This window comes from Falco punctatus (genome assembly GCF_963210335.1).
Source record: "Falco punctatus genome assembly, chromosome: 4".
NCBI lineage: Eukaryota > Metazoa > Chordata > Aves > Falconiformes > Falconidae > Falco > Falco punctatus.
In genome coordinates, this window is record NC_137583.1 from 9498202 (window position 1) to 9523825 (window position 25624).

At 38.6% G+C, this 25624-nt stretch overlaps 1 long non-coding RNA gene across 6 annotated transcripts in view; it reads left to right on the forward strand.

Annotated features, from left to right (window-relative positions):
- The window catches only part of LOC308062862, a 91582-nt gene continuing 65958 nt past the window's right edge, over positions 1 to 25624 (forward strand). For all 6 annotated transcript variants that reach the window (XR_013927723.1, XR_013927724.1, XR_013927725.1 and 3 more), the window contains exon 1: positions 1 to 25624. This exon is cut by the window's right edge. This is a non-coding gene — a long non-coding RNA (uncharacterized lncRNA).

A 25624-nucleotide genomic window follows, 5' to 3' on the forward strand; every position in this document is an offset into this window, starting at 1 on the left:
AGCCTCACAATTAGACAACTTATTCTTTCACATTTCTAACACATTATTCTGTTTCCTAAGGCAAGTCTCACAAGAGCTTAAAACATAATCTGTTTTTCTGGATTGATCCCCTGAAAAGGCTGATGGTTTTGACTTCTAGATAAAGAAGCACTTATGGAGTACACATAAATTCTGTACGGGTGAGATGTACTGGGACTTGTTGAATGGTATCGTGCTTCTTAGAACAAAACTGAGCTGGTATGTACTAAATTATTTTTACTCTTTAAATATTACAAGCACTTCTTTTCATAGGTCTAGGTAGAAAGAAAAAAAATAAGGCTACTTTTATATTTACATTCTAGAATGCCAACAAGGGAGACCTAGGAAAATGTTTAGGAAGATTTTGTCTAATGTATAAGATACCATGGGAAGTACAGGCATTTTTACCCTGTCCTGAACAAATACAAATCCCTTTGTAAAAAAAACACAATCAAACAAAAAACAAAACAAAACAAACAAACAAAAAAGAAAAACAAACAAACAAAAACCAAAACCATGTTTTGGTCATTATGTCATTACACAAAAGAGCATATTATTCTAATTAGGTATCAAGATGTCAGTCATGTGTTTGGATTTGTGGAAGTAAGACATTAAAATTACAAGGAACATTAAGTGTTTGTATAAGTGTGAATTTCTCTTCAAGCATCTTAAGCACTGAGAAGTAAACTGAGCTGTGGAATAAGCAGGTGTAAAGCCTATAGCCTTCAGAAAAGATTTGCACTCTTTATACTGTCACTGAACTTGGTGCAGAATGATTTAACCCAGTAGATCCGATCTTCTGAAATCATCTTTAGACTGAAGCCTCTTCTGCAGGTCTTCTACAGACAGACACATTTCTAGAAACATAAACTTCAGAATTTTAATCACTTTTTAAGACTGTTGGCACCAGTGAGATGTGTAATTCACGAATTTCACATTGCAGACATGTTAAGGCAAATGAACTACTTTAAACATGCAGCTACTTACTGTGTACATACAAATCCAGAAGTAAATACTGTTCATACTTTACTGCGCAGTGCAAAATGCCTTTCTGCTATTGAAATATAGGGGCAGCATGTTATGATTTTCATGGCCACAAAGAGATATGAGGATGAATAGGGGGATTCCAGTATTTCTGTCATGATGGAGAATGACAACACTTTTTCCTTGTCACAAGTCTTAATTGTTAAAATATATAAATCTTAATAGTGATTAGAATTTTAATTAAAAATGCATCTTTTAATTATTTTTCTCCTCTGCTTTCATTCTTCAGAACCCTTTTCTGAATTCAGTCAAAAATATAATGGAGATTTTTGACGAAGTTCATTTGCAAATCTCAGCCACAAAAGAGAAAGTCGCCTCTAAGATACCTGAACCACCTCAAGGAAAATGGCAATGGCAACATTTACCAGTGTGATAAATGATTTTTTTTATTTAGGGTGCCCTTGAAATTATTAAAAATCCCTTTATGTCTTCAGTGCTTGTGAAGGGAGCCAAGATGCTGGTTGTTATTCTTTGTCTACTGCTCATATGTTCGCTCCCATTTATCTTCTGCATAGCATTAGCCAATACCTGAAGTGAAGTGCCCTTCCAGTTCTGCCCATGTCCTTGACACCATGAAAAGCCACCCATGCTTCTGAGATGCTCCTGGCTTTTTTAGCCATTCATGGCGGGCAATGAAACAAAGGTTAGAATCAGGCAAATTAAGAATGATCTCTAAGATAAACATGTATTATTGAGTAACCTTATTTAAATTCCAGGAAGTCTGAAGTCTGTACCTCTTGCTTTGTGTTGCCCAAAGCCTGCTCTTTCTCTGCTGTCAGTTTTTCAGTGTTCAGCTGGGGGTGACTGACTTTTCCTTCATTTTCAGGCATAACTATTTTCTCAGTCTTCAGCAGTGTCTTCAGATGTTTGTCACAGTCAGCCTTTGTGACCATTGCCATGAATTCCACCAGGTCTGAGGAGGAGGAAGATACATACTGCACATTTTCACCAAGACAACTCAAATCACTCTTTTCCTATTTCTGCCATACTCTTCTGTCCCTGTCTAAAGTAATCAGAAAAATTTACCTTTTGTGCCTGACTATATACAGCCTCAGTGGTACTTTAACAGATTCACTATTTCTGATTTTTTTTTTTTTTTGCTTTATCTTTTTACATGTACTGTCTTCTTGTTTAACAAAGGAGGCAGAAGAAGGAAAAAAATAACAGCCTTCTGTCATTCTGTGGGGACTGAAAATGGGTAAGCTTTGATTTTTACATACCAGTGGCATGAGAAGGGTGTAGAAAGCATGCAGATTTTGTGTCTTGAATATTAAAATATGAATGATAGGTACAAGTTTGCTGCAGTTGTTGCTTGAGTGGAGTTCACTTTCAACAAGGCTCAGTGAGTGAAGCAAGGGAACAACTGTTTACCCTTCATTTTTTTTTCCATTCCTAGTAGAAAAAGATGCAAACGAGAGCTATGTCAAACATAGTAGATCCATCTCATGCAAGGTCTTGAAATATGGCTTTGTTCCAAGTTGGAACAAAGCTCCAAAATTTCCAAATGTTCAATGAAGAAAAATGTCAGAGAAAAATGATTCACCCTGGGTTGGCTGAACCATTTTACTTTGTCAAAACTGTTCTATTTTGACTTTGATTACTTCATATTTTTGCAGTTATGCATCTAATCTAATGCAAAATAAAATACCTCATTCAAAATGTTTAAGCCCAACAATACTGGAAAATGGTATCTGCTGGGGATACCGATTTGAAAGTAGAGTTATCACAATCTTCACAGATGTCTACTGAGATTGTTGAGAGGTTAGTTTCAGTCATTTATTGGTTTGTAATTGCTCATTTAGAATTGTTTATAAGCATTTATAAGCATGCTGAATGAGTTACCCATCATAACAGCACCAAGAAGCAGGGAGGACAGCTGACATACACCCAGCCCTCCCCACTAATGCCATCTGAGTATGGTCCCAGCAGCGCCTAGGGAAGCCCAGGCAGATGTGTGGGTTTATCACGGTGTAGGCTGAGTGTACACCTCTAGCCAAGTGTAGTCACCCACTGCTTCAGGTCACAAACTTTGGAGCTGAAGAATGAACAGTCCTGGCAGACAATGTTAATAGCTTTCCTTCACAATCAGAGTTAGGACAAACTGCAGGTTGGGTTTCCGTTACCTTGGAAGACACTTCTGTGAATTACCCTTGATTTGGTACCAGAAGAACCAAGCTCAGCAGATGTGCCCAGACTATACAGGTGGGTTTCGTGTATCCTAGAACAGCCGTTGATAATAATGAAATATTTAATGGTTGCATTATCCTTCTTTTTTTCTATATCCAGCACCTAGCTAGAACACAAGCTGGGTGTGTAACTGGCAATACATGTTTTGAAATTAGCAAAGCCAACACTGGGAAAAGGGCTGTCCTGCCTTTCTCAGCTGGCAGGACATTGATCCTGTGGGGCTTGTTTGGTTTTGTTTGTTTAGTAATCAGGCAGGGGGCTTTTTAGTCATTCTTTAATCATCAGGGCATAACTTGTTCACATGTGGTCATGACACACAGCTCCATCACAATTCCTTCCTACTGACTATAAAAGGCATGACTGCAGCATAACCTAGGAGGGCATGTTCACCCCTTGTTTCATGCTGCACTCGCAGCTTGATCACCGCAGTTTAATCACTGCTATCTAACAATGTGTGAGGTCAAGCCACCACGTTTCTCAAAATAATTTGTTGGTAGAGAGTAGACCTCTAAAATGCGAAGCATTAAGCTGGACAGTTAGTTAATTCCTGCGATTCACTTATTTCCTTACAGAGCACTGACGCAGTGAAACTCGCATCACAAAGAACCATCATTAACTAGTGCACATTTATTTGCTTAAGGAGTCTAATAATCAATCATCAAATTTCTCCTCTTGTTTTGTGGTATTGTATTTCATCACTTGGTAGGGTATGAAGCATTATCATTCTTTACACAAGTTTGTTAACGGAATATTTATTTGAAGAGGTTTCAATATAAATAAAGTTTTTCTACATATATTTCTTTAAAAAGATTTATTTTTATTTCAGCTATTTGCTTTCCTATGAAAAATATATGTGAAAAAATAATCCAGAAGCGTAAATGGCTTGAAAGTGGAATTATCCATCAGATGGAAGGAGTGATCATTCGAAGTCAGGTATGCAGATTTGGGTGGGATACAGGAAATGGCTTCATTGGTTTATATGTTTGGGGGATTTTTCTCCATGTCCCTCTGTCCCCGCTACTGTAGATCATTTATCCTTTGAGAAAGCAAAAGAAGGCTGGTATAAATTAGGAATGGTAATGTAAAAGCTTATACCCACTGCATAAAAGTTTTCCTAATTAATACAAGCATTAAATTGCCAAAAGTTTTTTCCATATACTGCCAATATTAAACATGACATGCCTGCTAGGGTTGGTATAAAGTTTTGTCAACATTTTTGGCATACGAGGTCTCAGCCTGGGGTCAATATTTTCTTGACCAAATTTTGTTGTTTCAGTTGCCTTTTTACACTCATATTGTAACTCAAACATTTAAAAAAAAAAAAAGAAAGAAAGAAAGAAATTTGGCAGGCTATTAGTCCATAATGTGGTCTAATGCCTTTGGGTATTTTTTTAAATGTAAATCATTCAGATATTTAAGGTTTGAGGTTTAAGAACTGTGCACACACTTTAACAACTTCTTTTAAAAATATTTAGTATGCATATTTACTACATATGTATCTTATAGAGACTAGAGATTAAACTGGAGTTTACTTGCTAAATAAATATGCAAACTGCTGTCCATGAATAAACATCCTCATGAACTCCTATTGAAAGTTTCTTACTTGAAAAAAGTTGTTTAAAACTACAATAAAATCAAAGGGAAGTAAGATGAAGGGAGGAAAAGGCAACGCTTAAGTAACTGTAATGTTTTAACTTGGCCACAGAAAATAAAGTTCATTTTTTTTTCTCCTGGGATCTAGTCCAAAGCCCACTGAGGTCAAAAGAAGGCTTCCCACCTATTCCCATGTGCACTGGATCTGGCCTCTGCTCTGTTGCTCCCTTGCTGTGCTCTGCTGATGGGCTGCAGCAGCAGCCCAACTAACACAGTAGCCCACTCATCTGCATATGCATTACATAAGTTTGGGGTAAGTTACTGGTGGCAGAGAAGCTCTCTTCTGGAGTGTCCTTCCTTTCTCTGTAAATTTGAATCAGATTTCTGCTTTTGCTTTGACATATCAGTGCTTAGCAGTTATTCATTATAGTCTTCATGCAGTAAAATATGAAGGAAAATTGCAGAATCCTGCAAATGTACAAATGTCCCAATGTGCCTGTGCACATAACAGTGTTGCATACGACACAGGATCCCTCGGCCTCAGAGTTCTTCCAGATATTAACCTCATTTCAGAGACATTTTGAACATCATCCGGGGAATACATTATACAATTTTTGTTAGTTACAATTGACAGGATTTGTGTAATCAATGAGCACTGGCGCCATCGCATGCAATGCTCGTTAGAATGCAATTCCTGCAGTTCCTGGACAATCTGTTCCTTATGGTGATTTCTGGGAGCTTGTAAACTCTCACTAAGATGCTGGCAACATCAACCAAACATCTCAGACACATTGTCTTTCTGAACCTGAACTTTTTAAATGGTGGTTAAACATGTTGTCTGCTTTAGTTTCCTGTCTATCTTCATCATAAGCCAGCACCTGTTTCCAATAAATTATACACAGAGCTGTATCAGCAACACCTTGGCAGCAGCTGCCACCCTGAAAAGCAGAATGCCCTTGAGGACAATACACCTGTGAACACATACAGTGTTTATTTAGCTGAAAGGCAAAACTTTAAGTTACATAAAGCAATTATCTAAAGCCTAATGTATGCCCATTATTAACACAAAATAACCTTGTTCTTAAAAACCTATAAAAATCTATTTAAAGGCTTTTTCCAAATCCCAGGGAAACATGTACTCGCACTGTGGATCTGCTGTTAGCCTAGGACTTAAATGTCTGATGGTGGGAAGACGTGTGGGGGAGGCTACGTGTGCAGAGTTACAAAGTAATAGGGCACAGATTTGGAGTTCATTATGCAGAGATGAGAGAAGCCAAATCGTTTTCAGAGAGACTGTTGAACAACAGACTTTTTTCTTTTTGATTCCGCGTTATAAAGTAGCATTTTGTTGCCTAAGTATAGAACTACTGTGTTTAAGACAGTGTTTGATCTTTCTATTGCTATGAGACAGTAGGAAAAAGTGGTCCTCAGAAAAAGGTTTTCTTATAACTACAACAAACCTTTCATATCCAGTTCACTGCCAGCACTGTCCTTTCATGTAACAGCGAGCCTATTTTAGCAGCAATAAGTTGAGCTGCTTGTTTGCAGCAGATCACAGGATAATGGAAATGAAAAAAAACTTATGATTAAAATAGAACGCATATCTGAGATAAGTTTTTAAGTTTTGGTAAAGCAAGAAGTAACACTAGAAACTCTGTAGTCCAAGTAAATTGTAAAATACATTTTCAGTTCAATATGCATACTTTAAAGATCAGTTGGCATATGAACCTTAAAAATAACTTAAATGGGAAGGTATTTTTACATGTTGATTCCAAAATTAACACTAAATGAAAAGTTCATATATATGTGTGCATATATGTATATATTCCTGTATTGAACGTTCATAAAACACATTTTTAAGTCATATTTCACAATACTTTCATTCCTTGCCCGATGCCTCCTGATGCCGTTTAAGTGATCAACTCAAATTCTCTTAGGTGAAAATGTGTTTTAACACTTCTGTTTGGCCAGACCTGAAAGTTGTGGAAGGACTTGCTAATGAGTATTACAGCTTTCTTAGGTGTCATTTTTTTAAACCCTTACAATGCTGGATACAAATACATGTAGAGTGGTGATGCCAGCATAGAATCATAGCCTCATAGTATTTTTTAGATTGGAAAAGACCTGTAAGGTCATCCAGCCCAACTGTTAACCAAGCACTGCCAAGTCAACCACTAAATGCATGTAGATATTCTCCCATCAATAGTTTTGCACAATTAGATCCAATGGGTTATGATATATTTTATGAAGTGCAAAATAAAATTCCAAGAGAATAGCATTAGCATAATCTCACAATAAATACTTGTCTTTCAAATGTTGGTAATAAACATAATGTATTTTGCTTTATATTTTGTTGTCAGATAGTTTGAAGTTTAACATTGTTATATTTTTTCTTAAAAATGCTCCATTTTCATCTCAGAACAAACATGGTATATTTCAGAGATTCGAGCTAAAACATATGGATTAAGTCAATGATTCAGTTTCTAAACCTCCAAATGACTGTTCTGATTACTCATGTGAATCTATATTTTTGCCAGGTTTCCTTAAGACTTTAATACAAGTAAATTTAATAGGAATATATTTTCTTCTCCTAATGCACATGAGAATATGCTAGAATGATGATCTCCATATACAGATATAAACCTGCTCCTTGATTTCAGTTTTCTTGGCTGTGTTTGATTCTAATTGAATGTAAATGCTAGGAGCACCAAGCTAAGATTCCAACCAAAAGGAAATTCAGCTATGGCTACAGAATGAAAACTAGTTACTTTTCCCTAGAGCGCTTAGGTTTTATTAAATGTCAACAAATCTAAAAACATGCTTTACCAATCTATGGTTTATATGGAAAATAAGTAAGTCACTGAAGATGATGTTTGCTTTGATTTAGACAAACAGGTTCCAGAGAACTGAAATCTCTCACAAGCATAAAACCTACCTCTTGTTTTCCTTTATCATTTGTCACATCTCCCACTGGTGACCAGAGAATGCCAAGCTGTGATAGAGCATGGGGGCTGAAAGCAGGCCTATGTTTGTGATTGCTTGCTACCCTCTGTGATGAGTTTATCCACTAGTTTCTTTCCTGTTGACTTTCATGCCTGCCATTAACCCAGGATGTTATGTGTTCTCAAACAGAAAATGGAATTACAAGTGGAAGATGCTGCTACGTGGGAGGCCTGCCTCTGTGCTGCCCATTGGAGAATCGTCTTGGGAGCGAGGACCACAAAAGCAGCTTCTCACTGGGACCTGCAGGGAGCCCCACCTTGCTACACTGTCACCTGGGTTCCTCCTGACCTCACCTCTGTGTTCACACAGGTTTTGCTGAGATTAGGACATTAAAGTGGAGGTAAGAGCTATACATAGGAGAAATGTGTTAGTTATAAAAGAGAGCACACAATCACCATGCTTCCTCCAGCACAGCTTCTCATAGATTTAAGGAGGGTAACAGGAGTGCAGGGCCATGTGGGTCAGTCTGATCTCACCCAAGGGATCCCAAGTGTGGTTTTATTTGGTGAAGAGACTGCAAAGGCTTTATAAACCTGAGTTGCCTTGTGGAGGGGCGTGACAGGGCAAACCATTACTGATGTACGGTATTGCAGCCAATATGTCCAAGACAGAAGTGCTGAGGCCACAAAAGGAGGAGAGTAGTGATTTGGAAACCTGTTAGCCTCCCAGCAACATTCTTGCTTCAGTGTAGTCTCTTCTGTGCATTAGCTGTCATTATTGGGTTTCCCATGGTGTGTGCCAGGTAAATGTAGGGCTTAGCTTTGGTCTCCAGTCAGATGGCATCCAAAAATAAGTATCAAAAGACACCCACCACTTTTTAAAAAACTAAACAGAAGAAAGTACAAATGCAAAATACAATTTGGGTTCAATAGACAACCACCCACCAATAAGTCTGGGTATGTATCAGATCATGTTCTTGCAGAACATTTTATCTCAGGCACAATAAGGTGAGAAGAGAGACATTAGTATGTTAGTTTTCTTTATTGCAACATCTCTTTATTATTTTCATTACATTTCTTTCCATACATGGAGATACACAAAATAAAAAAAAAAAGAAGATAATATGACAGTTCTTGAAAAATATGAAGTATGAAAGAAGAAAATATGCACAGTATGCAAGATTCATCTTGAATTCAGAGGTTTTGTGTAACCCATTTTAAAGTGGTATTTGCTTGTTTAAGAATGCACACCTGCACATTACCACTTATGGTAAATAAGTTTATTAGCCAAGGAATATCTGAATACTTACTGGAAATCCCATGTAAATGCAGTTATGTTTTCTGTTAAGATCCCTCTTTGGTAAAATATGCTATCCACTTCCATACTCCGGGGGGGGGGGGGAAAAAAACAAACAAACCAGTATATGATGTACAAACATGCAGGAAAGATGCAGGTGAAAAGTTTCACAGGGCTTAAAAATGTCACATGCTTGATGATTCAGTGTGTCTTTCCATGTACAAGTTAAGCATTCTGTTTCGTATTATATTTATGTCAGATCACTTGGAGACTAGGACTTTATTAGTGTCTCATTTGTATTTGTTTTTACTTCTAATTAAAACCTAAAGGTGGTGACAGAAGAAATTCTGATGCTTGGCATAGGATTAATACTTGAGGGCCATTCAACTTTGCTAATCATCCATTTGAAGAGAATTACCTTATGCGAAGAGATTTCTTCACTTAGGACAAAATGATTTTTTTCATCTCTGAACTCCAAAAGAGCAGAAGGGTGGAAAGAAAGTGAGGGGAGGCAAAGGAGCAAAGGGATACAGACCAAAGTGGGAAGCTTTGATCCTTTCACTGAAGGGCTCAGGCAGTTCAAAATGAAAGAATCTCTCACCACCTTTAAAAAAAAAAAAAAAAAAAAAAAAAAAGGAAAAGAAACAGAGAGAGCAGTATGACAGGAGACAAAAAGTGTAGCAGAAGGCAAAACCTCAAAGTACAGGCTGATGCCAGGCTTTGAAGGAGAAGCTTTGCAAAGAAGGAGAGGAAGTATCTTGGCTTCTTTAACCAAGGAACTTCCAAGAGAAGTAAAGTAATCACAGACATAAAATACATTGACTTCTGATTTTGCATTGCTCATTACATTTCTTGCAGTATCTAAATTATAAAATTATTGTGCTGTAACTGGACTGAATAACCTGGAACTATGGGGAAAAAAAACCCATGCCAAAGCTATTGGGCAATCTGCAAGGGGAACGCTGCCCCTGAAGGCTTCAGCAGGGGGATGAGAGACCCCATTTCTAGAGCAGAGAGACACAGCCTGGGTTGAGCCAGGGTTTGGGGAAGGGGCAGTGCTGGACCCCACTTGGGTCAGGGTAAACTTGAGAGAAAAGGGGTCTAGCAGCAGGTCTGTCAGCTGGTTCACAACCCATATTGGATGTATCTACTACAACTGTGTTTCTGATTTAAAATGAGCAGAAAATTAATAAATTTAGCATATAAGTTTAACTTTGTCTTAGCAAATTTGTCTGGTACTTTATTCCAGACCAATGAAATGAGTAGGATTTCCCTCAGAGCAAAGCATTATTACACTTGAGGCAGGATCGGTCTTCTAATCGGCTACCCTTTACACAGCCCAGCTTTCTTTGTTTACACCCTTCAAGTTACAATGTCTACATCATCTGTCAGTAAGCATCCTTTTGGCAGGCCAGCAAATTGAGGTGAATATACAAAAGAGACAGTTTATCTGTGCCTGCACTTTTGCCAGGGATCCTAATGAAGTATGAACATACAGCCCAAACACCGTAGTATGCCAGCACTGTTCCTGGCAGTACGTAGTTAAGCATGAACAATCTGTGATTTGTTGAAGACCAGTAAGAGGTTTGAGTCCTTTTTAATCTGTAGTAAGATCAGTTTTTGCAAAATAATGATTGTTATATATGTGGTGTTCAGTATGCTTTTGTTCTGCATGATGGTAACCTCTACTGTCATAATTTATTCTTACAGAACTACAGCGTATGAGTAATTATAAACAGTATATGAATTCAGTGCCTGAATAACTGCCATCTTTTTTTTTTCCCTACAAACTGCAGTCACTATTCAGACATTTGAATGATAGAAAGAGAATACACACCTACCCACTGTAATTTATTTCAGTCATTTTCAACAAGATGTCCTCTTTAAAAAAAAAAAAAATCCTTGAAATATCCACGTCAATCCTTCATCTCTTCTCTGAGGAATGTGTATTTATATTATTCTTGAGCCAAGAATGGATCATCATTCACATATGCCAAAGAAACATTAGATTACTTCTAGAGTTTGCCCATTCTTATTTTATTCTCTTTACTTCACTTTTGTGCAGTTATACATTAGACGAGTTCCTCCACTAAGTGTAATAGGACTACCTGGAACCTTACCTAGAAAGGAATGCTAAGAAACTAGGTGAACATTGCTGCTCACTTTTTCAAGAATCTGCTATTTTTATAAAGAAAAATACAAGGACATTCTTGGGCAAGCTATACCAAGGTACTGGTTTCTGAATGCTTCTGGAAATACTATTTACAAACATACCAGACCTTTTCTTTGTCTCATTCAATATCCATGCGCAAAAAGAACAGGATTTCCATTAATTTAGCTGTATATGTTTGTTATTTCAAGTAAAATTCTCAAAGCATCAAAAGGCCTCTATATATGAAGTATTTCAAGAAAGCAGACACAAGCACACCAGATCAAAGGTACAGAATACAGTCTGATTAAACTAATTTTTTTTAAATGCATCCGAAGAAATTTTCTTTGATTCAGGGGACATGAAAACCAAACTACCTTTGAACAAGAAGTTCCAATGAAATCCAATATTTTTTTTATATAATTTGAGAAATTCAGAAGGTTTAATGTTTCTTTGCTTTTTCCTTTTTATATGTCAATTAGTGGGACAGAGCTATTGCATGAAATATATATGGGGTCAAAGCCTGAAGTAGAGCCATCAATAATAACGTCTGCAGAACATCTGAGTTTTCTTTGAATTTCATGCCACTTTAGAACAAAGATGTTTGCAAAAGTTTCAGTAAGTAATGACATTTTAGGTTGTTTATTAAAAAATAAACAAAGACCAAACCTTTGAAAAAGCACACTAATTACATTCACAACTATCCCTGTTAATAAATTTGAAGACTTCTTTTTTGTTCAGCATTTATCCTGTTTAGCTATCACATAGCTGGTCTCACTTGATGCCATCCTGCCAGTCTCACAAGATGTAAAGCATCCCAAATATCCAGGCCAGGACATGAGAAACCTCCTGGGAAAATTTAGGACTACATACAGATTGTGACTTATGGAAACAGTTAGATATGAGTCTTGTCTATAACTTATTTTAGGTAGGATTACAGTGTCTGCTTACTTTATGCTCAGCTTTAAAAATTTATTTAGCTACATACCTACATCTTCATTAGTTTTGATGCTTTGGTCACCACAAACATGCTGCTATAGTTTCTTACCTTCTTTTTTTGGGAAAAATGAAGAAACATGTCTCTGAAGATCTGAAGGTTTGGGATTTTTCTCATTTTCATTGACAAGAATTTCTCCAGGTAATGGCATGAAAGTACCCAGCCCTCACAAGCTTTATTCCTGAGCTCTGTCAACAGTTCTTGGTCACAGTTCTAGTGGGTTGTAGGTGGGAGAATCTCCAATAATATCTAGTTTCTAGTCAGAATTTGGATCCAGTCCTCCTAATTTATCATTCTATCTTTTTCTTACAAGAAATTGCCTGCAAATTAGTTGTCTCTCCATCAGCTTTGGTTTACTGACTAGTCAGGGTTCTTTTAATCATCTATTTTATACTGTTCAATTGTCATCCTATTCACTTCCACAGCCTCTTGAATTTCATCTTCAAACCATCTTTCAGAAATTCCCGAATTTGCTGAACAGATCAGCCTTCCTTGTGGCATTGGTACATCCCTGTATTCCGGTGAAGGTACCTTCTATAGAGACCCTGCTTCTCTGCAATGGAAGGTATGGTGCCTGTTGGAAGTACTGCGTATAAAGTCATCAACTCCATCTATTTTCCTACTTGCTATAGATGCCCAAATCTTGTTTTTAAAACTGTTGGGAGAAAGCTATTATGAAAAAGTTTCACGGTAGCAACTTTATGAGTTATGATTTTAAAGATTTGATAACTATAATCAGCATGAAGGCTATGAGTTTTCAGCAACGGCAAGCACAAAAAATGGGCATCCGTGGCTGTTAATGTATTCCCCGGGCATAATGATAGAAATAAGAAAACATCAGTTTAATGACGGTCACCTTGACCACCAGTTGCCTGTTTCTTGCTCATTTTCAGGATATTGGTGCAAACATAGACTTTGGACTGTGATTATAATAAACAAAAACCTAAAGACTTGCCAGGCGATTGAGTGCAAAGGAACTGAAGAAGCTGTCAGACATTCTCATGTGTTGTCTGTGCTGTAATTGTTTCCAGTGGTCAGCAAAAAACGAAACAGAACCATAAGGTTTTAAAGATTAGGCTTAATGTCTCCCACATAGTCTAATACATGATATGGCCCTTTCCTGGAAAACTGTGTGCACTGAAAGAGAATGATGAAGCAGAAGAATGGGCACTATGCCATTGCATCAGATGAAAGGGACGTTGGTGGATATTTGCCATGGGAATACTTGACTGCTAAGCACTTGATCTACTGTCTGTTAGCTCATGGGAATGGAACTAGTAAACTTGGGAAACCTCAAATAAATTCCCATTGTATATATAATATAATCCAAAACAGAATCTTCTCGGGAACAATTGCTAATGATACTGGAAGTCATCCTTGTTTAGTGGAAGAAGAGACAATTTTCTATGATCTGTTTCAATATAGATTCCTATACTGAAAAATTGTACCCAATATTTAAAAGAAGGAAAGTCTGTCAGTAGTGAAATCTCCATTTTAGGCATCAGCTTACTAGGATACTACAAAGAATATTTTTTTAAAAGCCTGCCTCTGCCACCCTTGCAATGACATGAGAAACCTTTAAAATTACCTAGATGATAAATTACTGTTTCAGAAGAATTCTGGAATGAGCTCATCTTTGTACCTTATCCACCATAGTCATGGTTTCTGTTATAAACCAGATGAGCTGAACATTTACCTTAGAACTTTTTTCTAATTTCTGAAACAAATGTATAATAAAGACAAATTTTCACATACAAACATTTTCACTGACATCTAAAACAATCCAATGCTTCTGTCACTGTACCTTCAAAGATGGAAATATTATAAAATTCTTCCTGAGCCCAAAACTGCTGGGTTTTGTTGGGGGTTTTTTGGGGTTTTTTTTGGTTTTTTTAATCAATCATCTGCAGATACCTCACACTGAATAAGACATACATTTCTAGCTGGCTTCCCTAAAGGGGTTTTATTCAGTGTTTAATAGAAACCATTAAGACATTGGAATCCGAATACACAACTAACATATTAACAAGTCCAGAACAGAATAACTGAAGTCAATCTGTAAAGAATTTCTCTTTTAATTGCTAGACCCCAAACAATGAATCAACATAGGCTAGTGAATGACATATCAAACATACCTGGTTTAGAAGGTACGTATAAATACTTTAAAGAGTGTGGCATTGGAGTTGGGGTCATGAAATATAATGAAATCTTTATATACATTCTTTGAGAAAGTAAATTGACTAGTGTCAGCTTAATAACTGTTTCCTGTTATAATGACAATGTAATAACAGTTTTCTTTTTCCTGCTTTGCAGATTTGTTGTTGTTTTGTCTTTTCTAACCCTTGAAAGCATGTTTCTGTATTCACTGTCTAAAACCCAATATCTCTATTCAAAAATTATCGCAAAACATCTTTCTTGTCCACTTATTTTACTTTCACAACACATAGCCAGAGAATAATGTGTCTCAGCTGCCACAGAATGCATTCCACCAAAAGAATGCACCCAAACTTGACCCAGGGAACAAGATACACCCCACAGTATATAAAAACCTTAATATTAAGTTGCCAGAAGGGTATCTGGCAAGTTCCAAATTAAACGTCTTTTCAGCCGACTCTAGCTACTCTGTTACTCCATAACCTTCCTATTGCCCATTACTTGCATGTACATTAAAAAAGAAATAGTATCAGTTTGTTGGAAAGACAAGTCTTTTCACAATAACTCCAAGGCGCAGGTGAAACTCGTTTTCCTATTTAAATTATGCTTAGTTTTCATTCCCCTCTTTGTCTACATTCTTCTCCCTTTCCCTGTCTTTTTCTTTCCTTATTTCTGAATGGATTAAAATTAAATTAAATTCTTTAGAAAAGAAGGGAGAAAAAAGACACACACGTGCATGTCTTCTCAGCTGTTTTTTTTAAACTCTCACAGCTCTAGTAAAAATACTATATACCTAGGCATTGCAAGCCAACATTATTTTTGCTGTAAAAACACCACGTGCATGTTCTTAGACGCAAGTCCTCTGTGCAAGATCATTTCACACGTGCAAAAACAGCTGACATTTCATCACTTTCACGCAGGGATAAATAGAGGAATCATGGAAGAGAAATCCACTGCTGTTCTTGTCTGTTTTTCTAGTTACAGATGGTGCTTCTTCAGCATCAGGGTTGTGCATGTTCATAATAATTTTGAAAGCAATTTTCTTATACACTGTCTACTCCAGTGGCTGTTACTGCAGAGGTTTAAATCATTTCAGTGTGCCTTGCAATTGTCACAAACTTCTTACAAAACAAGAAAAACTCATTTCCTGGACCAATGTCTCGCTGAACCTAATACAAGTACTAATCGACTATTCTATTTCACAGAATCACAGAATGGATTGTTGGAAGGGAGCTCTGGAGGTCATCTAGTCCAATCCCCTTGCTGGAGGAGGGCAACTTAGAGTCAGTTGCCCTGGACCATGTCCATATAGCTTTTGAACTTATTCAAGTTTTTTTGAATGTCTCCAAGGATGGAGACTCTACAATCTCTCTGGTCAAACTATGCTAGTGTTTGGTCACAGTCACAGTAAAAAAATGTTTCCTGATGTTCAGACAGACCCTCCTGCATTTCGGTTTGTGGCCATTGCCTCTTCTCCTTTCACTGGGTACCACTGAAAAAAGCCTGGCTCCCTCTTCCTTACACCCTCTCCTCAGGTATTTATATACATTGATGAGATCTCTCGTGAGCTTTCTCTTCTCTAGACCAAACAGTCCCAGATTTCTTTATGACCTCATATGAGAGGGTGCTCCAGTCCCTTAATGGTCTTTGTGGCCCTTCACTGATCTGTCTCCAGTTATACCCAGTATTTGCAAATAAGGGTGGGTTTAAAGCGAAGCAGAGCCTACATTAAACATGCTTGAATAAGGCAGCGACACAGTCAGTGAAACAGAAGATAAAAAAGCTGAGCACATAACATTATCAAAGATAATCTGTTACAGCCTGGATTTTGTACATAAGGCCTTAGCACAAAGGAATACAACATGTGCAGGGCATGTTTTGCTTTGTTTCTGATGAGCAGCAAAGAGGGAAAACCTGGCATCACAGAGAAGAACTAGGAGATGGGGCAGAGCAAAGATGTTTAGAGGTCATGTGCATGTGTGGATGCGGATGCCCATGTGTCTGTATGAATCCCTACAGGTAGTGGTCTGCTACTGCTAAGACTCCGTAATCTGACGCAAACTGTTTCATATATTAAAAAGCTGCATTAGTAAAAAGATCTTTTCAGAAATAGACACATGTGGTATCTGTGCCAAAAAATGACATTGCAAAGGGATTAACTGTTTAAATGGTCAAATTAAACAAGACAGAAATACTTAGCTTCCCTTGGCCTGTATCTCCTCTGCATGAGGCAGCTTGTCTCAAGTTGCCAATACCTCATTGCTACTAAGGCAAGGAGACAGTAACGTTAGGAATTGGGACCCTTCCCAGTCTCTCACTGTCTGACCTTATGCCTTGCAGTCTTATCTGTGCTAGGGCAGGATCTCCCAGTCTCCCTATGCCTAAGTCTAGGCCATAGCAGAGTGCTTTCCCAGTGTATCTATTTCTAGAGAATTGTCCTATCACTTGATGTAGACATGTTTATTCTGGCAAAACCACACTTTTGCTGCGTAATACGGGTGAAATAGGCTACCCTGGTGAATACACAGTTTTGTCATAACTCCACAGCAGGAACTTTTGCTGACACAACAAGGGATAATACTCTTTGACTGATATTTGCAGTGGAAGCCTGGCCTAAGTCCAGGACCAGGACATATAACCTGCTTATTATTATTCCTATTAGCAGTCTTACTTAGATTAAGGCACTGACTTGCTACTTGATTTAGGAGATTAGGAATAGCAGTGTGAATATAGAAGAAAACACAGGGGCATGCAGAGGTACTCTGGCCAGACTGAGGAATATTCCAACACAACTGTGGTGTTTCTGGCACTCAGCTTTACACTTTCAGAGCATGCTCAGATATCTTTGCACAACATTGTGTTCTGCCCTAAGACTAATAGGTCTATTAAAAGTATATTGACTGGTGTGAGAGAACATCAGCTGGGTTTTTAGTCTTTTTTCTTCAGTAGGAGAAACCCACTTTATAAATACCTATTCAGTGGCTTGCTTTAGTCTTAAGTTCCATAGCCAAGTGAGATGTGCTTTAGTCTTAAGTTAGCAACATCATTTTACAGCATAAAATGAAGGAAGCAATTTTCAGACTCAGCCTAATCCTTCCAAAGACAGTACCTGGTCCCTTCTTTTCCCCCCTTTGCCCAGCTATTGTTAATTTTCCTCAGTGTGTGCAAGTCTTGTCACTTCACTGCTTACTGCACCAGCGCATGGCCTCCTCCCCTAGGTTTAGCAAATACCCACACTGCAGTTGTTACCTCCTTCAAGTCTCTGCAGCAACCCTGAACTGAACTGCACATTGTCTCGGGTGCTCTTGTCATGAATTTTGACCTAGTATCTTTGTAACATAACAGAAGTATATCCTGGCACAGCTCTTGGAGCATCTCGAGTTAGGTTATTCAGCCCAAGTCACCTAAAACCACAATGACTTTATAACCATAGGAAGGTGTGCTCCTTCCCACTCCCATTTCACCCGTCAGTTGCAGTGACACAGTGCACTCATAGTGTTTTGTGATAGATATGGGCATTCCCCACGTGGCATGCCTAATTCTCACACAAGGTATACCTACATGATCCACTGACCCTACTCTGGACCATGTATAGCTATCAAGCCAGAGAGACCAACTTAAATCTTCTTTACTACCACAGCATAAAAAATAGATTTTGCAAGCCTCCTGTAAATCTTAAACAAAACACCAGAGATTGTTAAAGTCCCTAACTAGAGAAAATTGGCTTTGTAACCACCATAAATTTGAAAAGGAAAATCAAATGAGTTGGCAACATTTGCTACTGATACTAGGTTCTGAAAGATAACAAAAACATTTGCAGAATTGTAAGGCACTGGGTGGCTGGATGGTAAAATGGCAATGAACACACAACCTGGCACAGACTGAAAAGGCGGTACTTACTGGCACTCCCAAGGAATGAGATCTGGAGCCATAATAGATGTGTTTAGGAGAACATCAGTTCACAGTCAAGCTGAAGGAACCAGAAGGAACTACTAGGAAAGAAAAACAAAACCAAGAACAACCCTATACCCACCCATATTTTGAATACCAGGTACAATCTTGGTGTCCTATATTTCAAAAACAGTAGAACTACAAAAGGGTGCAGGAAAGGGTACCAAAAACTCGTCAGTCCTGCAGAGTGGCAGGCACAGGATGGGCTGGGTAGGGCACAATCCCCTTGCTATCAACCAGCAACATCAGAGACAGAATGCAGCTCTTGATGGACCTCTGTTGGGTTTTTTTAATGTGTAAATCCTTCATGGAGCTGGTTTTGCATGGCCTTGAGTAGCTCGAGGAAAACCTAAAGAACAGACCAATTACAGAGAAGAAAACTGGGAGAAAATGTCCACAACCTCTGAAAGCACCAGTCAACACAGCTGGAAAAAATGTTCTGGATAAAGAATTGCAACTAGTAGATGTTGTGAGATGCAGTTAGGTTAAACTAGAGCAGTTCTGAGCAGACTTTGTAAAAAACATGCTTGCGCAAGCAGTACCTTCAGTATTATTCACAAAGTTGTTAGTGTTGGTGAAGATGACTTTACCCAAAATAATTATGCACTTTTCAATTTTTAAATATTCTCTAGATTTACAAAAATAGCAGCTGCTGGTCCAGTCTTCTGCAGCATCTATCCACAAGACAGCTAGACGTACAGAGAGGGATTCACACATTCAGCCACTGGAGCTGTATGCAAAGTCTGGTGAGCTACAGCAAATGCAGCAGCTGCAGAGCTTACAACGATCCAGGGGCTGCCCCACGTGTCATATGACCAAAGTACTAACACAGCAAATTGCTAGAAAAATGCTGAGTACAATACGTAGTTGATTCTGTATTATTTGTGCTACATTTCTCATTTATGGTGTCATGTCTGACTATCACTATATCTTTGATCATAGAGGGACCTGGCAAAGGACCATTCTAACTATGCTTTGCATCGTTCTTTCCGTGAGCAGCCTTGGTGTGGTCAGTATCTCCTGTGCAGGTTGCCTGCTTGCCACATGTTATCCTTATATATACAGACATATGTACATGCCGATTAATAAGTCAATTTAGCACAAAAATTCAATGGTGAGACAGAAGACCCCAAGAGGAAAGTTCTTTCCTGTTGAGATAAAGCAGCAACTCTGTTAGCTTAAGCCAGCAGACTTTTTTTACGTTACCCAGAATTGCTTAGACTGAGATTTTCTGAACATCTATGCATCTGAAAAAGACTAAACTATTTGAAAGGAGCTATTAGCATGCATGCTTTAACTTCACTTCTTTTTCATGTTTGGCTCTTATGGAAAAATACCAGATTTTGATATGAACATCTGTTTCATGTTTTTCTAAATGTGAGCTTAGTATGAAAATTAACCCCTGAATTTTTGGTTTCAGCAGCCTTCTAGCTCTTCAGCATGCATTTAGGAGCCTTGTCTTCCTAGAACTCAGCTCAGCCTATGGCTGCTTTATCTTTTGGAAATAACTTAGCCAACATCAGATGTGTACAAACGTTTAATGAAGTTATTTTTCACACAGTCACCATTAGCAGCCGTCACTTCTTTTTGCTGAGGCACTCCAATAGAAGTAGCTTAGCTTTGTCTCAGACAACCTCATTCAACTTTTATCCCAAGAAATAACAATCATATTTCTCTTCCAGAAATGTGTTGTAGTTACAAACAGGCCCAGCAGATGTTTAGCAGTGGTGAAATCACTCTACATAGCACAAGTCTGAGCTTGATTTAGTGGGGAGTTTCTTCTCCCTCACCAGAGGACTAAGGCATTAGACACTAACATGTTGTCACCTATCAAAACAAAGGTAATTTTTTTTCCTCTCAGTTTAGGATTCATTAGCTAAAGGTAATGACAACTAGCAAATCTCCCCAAAGGCAAGAGTTCCTTTCAACATGGGTGAGCACCCAAAATTCCGGAGCATTTTCTGAGTTACCCAAACTCCCGAGCAAGCACAACCAGACCTTCGGTATCTCCTACTTCAGGCTGGGTCAGGAATGTGATCTTTCTTTTTGTATGATTGGCAGTTCCCATCCAGAGTTAAAGGGGGACTATACAAGAGGGAAGAAAAAAGCTAAATAAGAAAGATCTTTTATGCATTTTAAATTCTTCAGAATGTTTGACTTTCGCCTGAGTAAGTCTCAGATATAATTCTTCTCTCACCAGTTTGGCTATCTGCGATCATAACAAAGTTCTGCATCAGCTTATGGAGATGGTAGGTATTTTGTTCTGTGACTATATGAATAAACTATTTTTTTTTTCACTTCAGTGAGAGTTTTACACCATTTGCACCAAGGACTTAAAAACTGTAGTAGTAACAGCTTTCAAAGCTAGTAAGGCACTGTTAGTTTCCCCTTTAAAATGTATAGAATATATAAATGTACAAGGCTTTCTTTTAATACCTGTTCATGGGGGTTATTTTACATACTACTATTGTATTTCTGAGGCCATCAGTGACATCCAGTGGCCAACTAGATTAAGCCTAGACATATTTTATAGACATCTACCTACTTCCTTCCTTAGTAAAAAAAAATCAATAAAAAATGTTAACCATGCAGTTGGCTTGTTTAGCTTAACTCTCTCACAGGTGTGGTAGGAATCTCCCTAGAGAAAAGCTCTCCGAACTGGACACTCACCTTTGAATGGCTTCAACCCAGATGTTTCACAGGAGGCACAAGGATGTGATTTGGGCTTTGCTTTCTGTGCCGGTATCACTGACGTGAGTCAAAACCTGAAGCTGCAGTTCTTTGGACTTGAGTTGATGCAAATCCATAACTAGATTTTTTCTTCTTGATGCAAGCAGACACGAATCTCAATATAAGTGTATCCTGTCCTCTCTGTTTCATTACTGAGATTTCATTTTTACTATTTTAAATAAGCTTCTCTAATAGCAGTTAATAGGAAAAGCAAGGGAAATAAAAATAGTTATTCAGTCCAAATCATACATTTGAATTAAAAAAAAAACAAGTGTGAAGCATTACAGAACAGGTAAAACTCAACACTAGAGAAATGTTAGTCATGCTGTACGTTACAGAAACGTGTAAACAAAATCAGGTGCAGTAACAAATTTCCAATGCTGAATTTTAAGCTTGCTTGCAGTGAGTGACTGTGTTATTAACTCTGTTAATAACTTTCATTTGGTAAAAAAGAGGTGTTCTGGGGAAGGTGGCTGGTGATGTTCAACCCCTTCAGTGGTGACAGCAGGGCAGCACAGGGGCCCTGGCAGTGCAGCCCTCACTGTGGGTGGTGAAAGTGTGTGCCCATCCCCAGGCACCCCCTCCTCCTGCCTGTCGCTGGGGGCATCTGGGCTGCTGAGCTCAGCTGAGTCTCGCTGTCTGCAGGTAAGTGTGCCACGTGGTAAAACTGTATGGGGGTGTTGTTCACCCTTATATGACTAGCCCATGCAGAATACAAAACTATTTTATTTTTGTTTGTAAAAGATCTCTTTAAAGAGAAAGACTATAAAAGGTATGGAAGTTAGGGACCAAAATGTTTGGTGTGCAGTTCCCAGGGCACAGGGACTTCAGTTGCTGTTGTAGTGCTGCAGAGCACAGACAATAGTACCAATCGTTGCTGCCATTGTATTCCAACAACAGTAGAAGTCATTGTACTACTAACACATCTGTTTTGTGGTGCGTCTCATCTTTTACTAGATAGTCAATTTTCCTGTGACCTGTTCCAACGAAGTATTATGTCTGCACTTTGCAAAAAAATTGAAGCGCTTAAATGCAGTACATTGGAAAAGGACATTCATGACAGCTATTACCATTGTCATATTTGTGATTTATTTCTCCCCCATTATCCTTTCTCCTGGCACAAACTAAAGAAATGGGACTACTTATGAAAAATAGTTGCGGTCATCAGAAACAAGAAGAAAAAATAATAAATTCCAGAATTCTAGTTTAGAATAAAGTGTTTTACTTCTGGGAAACATAGTACAAGTATGAAGTATCAGTGAACAACAACTGAATGTCTGTTGTTCATTAGTCCTCAAGATAATGAATTAACAATAGTTCATGGATTATAGCATATAAAGATGGAATCTGTGCTCATGTATACAATTGACAAGGGGGAAAAGCATCAATGAAACTGAAACTTACTCCCCATTTAAACTGATACTGTTGGAGAAGGAACTGCTCCTTTGTTCACAGTATTTTAAATTCCTTTAAATATGTAAATAATATGCATTTCACTGGTCAAGAGAGGCCAAACCCTAGTTTCATAAGCTTACATATTTGAAGTGCACTAAATAGGTTTTAATTTAAAAGGTAACAGATGTTTACTAAGATTTCTTGATTCTTGCCAAGGACAAACTTACTTACAGGGCAGACAACCATAGCAAATATGCCACCTTCTCATTGCAGGCAGAAATACTTCATCATCTTTTCATGCAACCACAGTTCCACTTTTGCCTCTACCCTTTCCACAGTAGCCAGCAGTCACTGCAATGGCAGACTTGTGCAACTGGCTGCCAGTAAGCAATGGTGAGGGACTGCAAATACATGCATAAACCCACTTGTAAATAATGTCTATTTTTTATATATATATATATAAAACATATGTAGGTGTGTGTGTATATATATGTATATTTTTTTAATGCCAAGGAATTGTCCAGAAACAGCACTTTAATGAGTTGTTGAAGGTGTCATTACAAATATCAGCATTCAGATTCAGAATATGAGTGCCTTCATTTTTTTTCAGTGGGAGACCAACAGGTTCCTCCAATTTCACAGCAAAGAGAAAGGGCAAAGCTTGCGGAACTTCTACAAATGAAATACAGAAAAATTGTTGTGGATCATTTCTGTAGTAATTCCCCCTGAAAGCCAGTAATACATTTAGAAACTAGCAATTATATGTGCAAGGCATCGTTACTGGCAAGTAGCACTGCAATGAAAGGCTGTATAGTTGGTATTGTGGTTACTGACGGTTTGCTCTGTTCTGCTATATGGTTTCCTTTTTATGTATCATGTAAAGATATTTTCATGAAGTTTCACCACTGTAATATACAAACATCATTTTCTATGAGGCAGAAAATTAAAATCCAAGGTGGATACCCAAAGGCATTGAGAAAATACGTTAGCTATTTTATTTATGCAGTTATTTAAAGAATCTCATAAGAAAACTGGCATAGCTAAGCCAACAGTACTCATTTGGACAGGATAGTTGAGCTCAAGATCTTCAGCTCACCATCAGCTACATATTCAGCTCATTGCATGGAGCTTTTGTCACATGTTTTCTTTGCACTGTGCTGATCACACACAGTTTAAAAATCCCAGGTAAAGCTTTGAAAATACCGCACTGTGAGCAGGGGGTGTGAGTATATTTGTGCCAGTTACCTGTGCCTGAAGCCCTCAGCCCTCCCTCTGTTCCCGGAGCGAGTCAGCAAGGGCTGCCCCATGGGGGTGACCTGCCAGCGTCTGGGAAGCAGCAGCACAAGAGCAGCCTGCAGGTCTGAAACAAGGGAAGGTACAACCCCACTGATGCTGCTCGTCTAAGTGAAAGGCCTTGAGCTTCAGGACCATGCAAGAGGTTATGGGTGTCAGTGCTGTGGTATGATTTTTACAGCGATGAGAAAGACTTGTGCAGCTAGATCAGAAACCATGCATAAACCACCTGCTGACATCAGTCCATTTGAAAGCAACTTTGGCAAAAATACCTAAAAAAAGAAATAATACTGAAAAAAAATGCATCTGTTTCTTAGTGTGCCTCTGTCTAGAGGAAGTTCAGCCTCAGTTAAGCATCTGGCAACATCCAAGCAGTCTGCATGAAAGGAACATCTAGGCAGAAACTATGGAAAGAAGACATTTGTATTCTTCACTAGGCTTCCAGGTGCAAAGGATGGCAAATAGCTTCTTCCAGGAAGGACACAGCATCTCTGCCTTTTACGGCTTCTTCAGTCAGTGTGGAGCATTCATTAACTTTTGCAGGGAAAATATTCATAACTGTGTTTTGGAAATCTTACTTTTAAAAGGCCCTGTTGCATTACTAATGATGGGGGTCAGGTCTGCTGAGCTCTTTCTTGATGTTGCTGAACCTATTTTGTTCACATTTCCTGGCTATACAGACAGCTGATCACAGCATTGGGAGCACTGTGTTTCCAAGGCTTGTCTCAGTTTTGGTCTAGGTTAAAGCAATTACAGAATTAATTGTTGGCTGTACAGCTGTTCTCCCTCACACCCTGCCAAAAGTCAGCTTTGCATACAGTCTTCCCTGCACAAAGAGCTGGTGACAGAGTGAATCGAGTGTGCTTAGTACAGTTCAGAAACGGCAACTCCAGTCACAAGCCAAACCAGAGGACTACAAGCACATGCTCGCCACGAAAGCTGCCGTGCATCCAGCAGGCATGCCTGTCACTCTGCAGCCTTTAGGCAGGTGGTGTGAACACACCTCTGGGATCTGTAACATGTAATATATGAGAATCTCAGATGCAGATTGGTTTGTCCTTGAAAATTATTTGCTCTGTTTAGATCACCAAGTCCTCTATTCATGGACGTTAATACTGAACCTGCTTCATCAGTTGTAGAATTATTTTTCAAGTACATTCTTTGTACTGATTGTCCCTTATGTAGTCCTGTGCATTTCAGTATACCAATACAGCGTTCTGTTTGGTCCACTTCCTTTATTGACATGGAGACCTTTTTTCTCTAAGAACTAAAGGTAAAATTATCAATAATCTAGTCTAATTGGTGGCACTTTCCCTTCTCCACCTGCGTCCCTACGTCCTGCCCAAACACCGGCCCACAAAAACACCTCCCATGTGCTTCAGAAGAGGATAGATTATTGTCATAAAATACCTTATTTAAAAGAGCCCAAATAATCATGTCTGTCCTTGGAAAGCGTATACCTTGCTCCAGCATACTTAATTTCACTTGCAAGGTATGATGCTGGGCAGCTGCTGATTTCAAAGCCACCCCTTGCCTGCTTCTCAGCTTGGCATGGAGATTATGAACTAACCAAACTAATTTAAATGTTGGTTTCATCTTTGAGGACTCCCAGGTATATCCCCTCTGCTGATGAACTGATGAGCCACCATATGCTTCACGTTATATAGAAAGTGAAGTGAGGTGCCTGGAGGAGAAGTGAGGACCATTTGGGACAAGTCTATGGTGTCCTGGTGGCAGGTGCAGCAGGGCATGAGCGGTTGCACAGCCCTCTATGCTGGCTGCCAAACTGGGCCCAAGCGAGGGGTTTTTCCAGCCCCACAAGCTGCCTGCAGCCAGGGAGAGGGACAGCAGTGTCTGCCCCAGACCTGGTGTTC